We start from the raw sequence: 3,879 nt of genomic DNA on the forward strand, positions 1-3,879 counted from the left end.
AGCTAGAAAAATCCTAGACTGTGGATTCTGGTGACCTACTCTTTTTAGAGACGCTGCGGATTTTTGTAAATCTTGTTTCCCATGCCAAAAATTTGGTAATATATCCAAGAAGGATGAGATGCCTCAACAAATTATGCTTTTCTGTGAAATTTTCGATGTTTGGGGCATTGACTTCATGGGTCCATTCCCAAATTCTAATGGTTATTTTTATATATTGTTAGCTGTGGATTACGTTTCCAAATGGGTGGAAGCAATTCTTACCCGCACTGATGATACTAACACTGTTGTTTCCTTTGTTAGAAACCACATTATTTGTTGCTTTGGATCCCCACGAGCAATCGTGAGCGATCAAGGCACCCATTTTTGTAACAGGAGACTAACAGGGTTAATGAAGAAGCATGGGATAATTCATAAAGTTGCAACCGCCTACCATCCATAGACTAATGGGCAAGCCGAGGTGTCAAACAGAGAGATAAAGCATATATTGCAGAAGATAGTCAAACCTTATAGGAGAGACTAGAGTACCAGGCTACAAGATGCACTTTGGACATACAGAACAGCATACAAGACACCCATTGGGATGAGTCCCTTTCATTTAGTCTATGGAAAAGCCTGTCATCTCCCAGTGGAAGTAGAGCACAAAGCCTTTTGGGAAGTAAAGGAATGCAATATGGGATTTGAAACAGCCGGAACTGAGAGGAAGTTGCAACTGCAAGAATTAGAAAGCCTTCGCTTGGAAGCTTATGAGAACTCAAGGCTGTACAAGGAGAAGATGAAGGCTGTACATGATCAGCACATCAAGAGGAGAGAGTTCCAACCTGGGGACTTAGTCCTCCTTTATAAATCTCGACTGAGGCTCATGCCAGGCAAGTTGAGATCAAGATGGGAAGGTCCGTATAGAGTAGAGAAGGCTGAGCCATACGGAGTTTTTCACCTAAGTCATCCTTCAAGCTCTGAACTCATCAAAGTTAATGGACATCGTTTAAAGCTGTACCATGGCGAGAAGTTGAAGAAAAACAAGGAGCTCGAGATCTTCCTCTTGGAAGATCCACACATAGCTGAAGACTGAGCTAGTGGAGCATCCAACTTACGGACATTAAAGCAAAGTGCTAGGTGGGAGACAACCCACCATGGTATGATCGTTCTTTTCTTTATTCTTAGTTTTCTTTTTCAATAACTCTTCTCCTTATTCGCACATTTAGCTTGCATCTGCATTTGCATATTTCTATAAAAAAAAATTTCACACGACGCGACCGTATCAATGACGCGTCTGCGTCGCAGGTGGCTCAGAAAGCATAAGAAAGCGAACAGAAAGTCACGCAGGAGCGTGGCTGGAGGCGTGCCTTTGGCACAAATCACCCTACGAAACCGCGTCACCGACGCGTCCGCATCATGTGGGAACTTTGGCCTCCCACGCGACCGCGTCACCCGCGCGGCCGCGTGACATGAAAATCGACGTGAAAAGGGTGCATAGCCGAAAGTTATGCTGGAGTGGTGCTAGACTGGTGCTGAACGCACAGCCTTACCACGCGGACGCATGGCTCACGCGTCGGCGTCATATCCCCATATTGGCCATTCACACGATCGCGTCGTCGACGCGATCGCGTCACCCAAAATTTGGAAAAATAAGATTTTGAACAGAGAGTTGTGCGAGCGTGAGGCTGCCCTCGCACCAGTAGCATAAAACGAGTCACGCGTCCGCGTGACCGACGCGACCGCGTCCATTGACTTAAAGTGCAAGTCACGCGAACGCATCACCCACGCGTCCGCGTCGCTTGTGCCGCACAGCTTACCCTAAATTGCCAAATATCTTATCTTTCTTTTCCCCCAAATCCTATTTTCTCTTTTCCTTCCTTATTTCTTCCTTCTTCATTTTTCCTTCTTTCTCACTTTCTACTTTCTCACCACCATTAACAAGGTTTTTCTTTTCTTCTTCCTTTCTTACTTTTCTATTATTCTTTTTATTTTTATGTTTTCTTATTTTCTTTTCTTTTTACTTTCATTATCCATTTTTTCTTTTTCTTTCTTTATTTTAATTGGTGTTAGAATTTATTTGAGTCATTATTTCTCATTATATGCTTGTGGATTGTTGCAAAATTGTTTGGCAATTATATATTATTTTTTTAAGGGGTTGCTTGCATGTTCAAATCATTATTTTCAATAGCTTCTTCGTCATGCATGCTATGTGTTTGTGCAAAAGCCCATATGGCATTATGCATTTTTCTATTCTACTATTCAATGCTTGCTTTTCACAAATTTCCTTTACTATTATATTAATTAACTTTAATTGTCAATACAAACAGGATGGTTAGTTTGTTATGAGTGATAACATATTTAACAAATTAAATTCTTGATCTATGCTACTCATGCCTTTGCCTGCATGCCAATAAACAGCTTGCATTTAATTGTCCTCAAATGCACTTGCCATATTTCCATTGGTAAACTGTTCACATGTAGTCATGACCATGTGTTAACGACATCTTCTTTACCGTGCATTGTTTATCACTTATACCATCCCCTTCCTTGCTCTATCTCTTTGAATTTACGTTACTTTCTCTTCCCCTTTTCAGGATGGCCACCAAGAAAGGAAAAGAAAAAGCTACTCCCAAACCACCAGCAAGAAGAGGAATAAAAAGAGCATTAGTAGTAGAGCCTTCTTCAACCGTAGTCAAGCCCTCAACAAAAAGAATTAAGAGGATTATAAAGGTTGATGAAAAAGAGAAAGCCTTCCCGCCAAAGGACACTGCGCGATTTCCCAATCACTACTATGAGCAGATGTTCTTTATCCTGGCAGAATGGAGCTACAACAACGAATACCTTCTTATCCTCCCGCCCAATATTTCTACCTTTGTTGAGCCGCAAATTGAATGAAGACAATGGGGTTTCCTCCAGAGACAGCCAAGGCAAGCTAATCTTTCTTGGGTAGTTGAGTTCTACTCTAATTTCCACCTGCCAACCTTGCAGTCTGTCTATGTACGTCAGAAGCAAGTCCCCATTACAGAAGAGGCCATTCAACGAGCTCTAGATCTTCCCCCTGCTCCAGAAGGATTAGACGCCTTTTAAGAAGCCGCACTCAAGCACCAGATGTACCAATTCGATTGAGACGCCGTTCTCAGAGTTATCGCAGTACCTGACAGCAGATGGATCTACTGATACCACCATTCCCGTCCTAAGGGAATATCGGCTTCAGCACTTACCTTAGAGGCTCACGTATGGGCACAAATCATGTCCCATTACGTCTTTCCGAGCACTCACGAATCCTCCTTCACTGCAGACATGGCCGTTCTACTATGCTGCATCCTTATAGACCAGCCTCTAAACCTACCAAGACACATCCGGAATGCCATGGGACACGTACAGATTGCGGGCAACTTACCTTTTCTCGCCTTGGTCTCAGATCTCGTCTCAGCAGCTGGAGTCTCCTACAGAGCTGGGGACACTAAAGCCATGCTTCCACGGGATGATCAATACATCCCTACCGGGAAATATATTAGACTCCCGGTAGCTACTACTAGCCAGCCTACTGAACCGGCTGAGGACATCCCTCCATCAGCAGCACAAGCACCTACAACAAACCAACTGCTCCATCAGATACTTGAAAAGTTGGATCGGCAGGAACAAGCGCCGATTCACATACCTTAAGGAGCTGATTATGGGAAAATTCAAGGACTCAGACACCCCGGACTCCACTTTCTTTACCAGCACAGGGAGCCATGATGGTCTCGACTGTGGAGATACCGCTACCAGCCCACCCCTGTTCCTGACAAATGGCACTGAGAACAGTGCAAAGCCTTAAGTGTGGGGAGGTCGGTCAGTACCTGACTTTCGGAGGTAATTTCTCTTCCCTAACACCAATAAATTAGGATATTTAGTTAGTTT

Source organism: Arachis hypogaea, chromosome 17, assembly GCF_003086295.3.
Source record: "Arachis hypogaea cultivar Tifrunner chromosome 17, arahy.Tifrunner.gnm2.J5K5, whole genome shotgun sequence".
In the NCBI taxonomy this organism is placed as follows: Eukaryota; Viridiplantae; Streptophyta; class Magnoliopsida; order Fabales; family Fabaceae; genus Arachis; species Arachis hypogaea.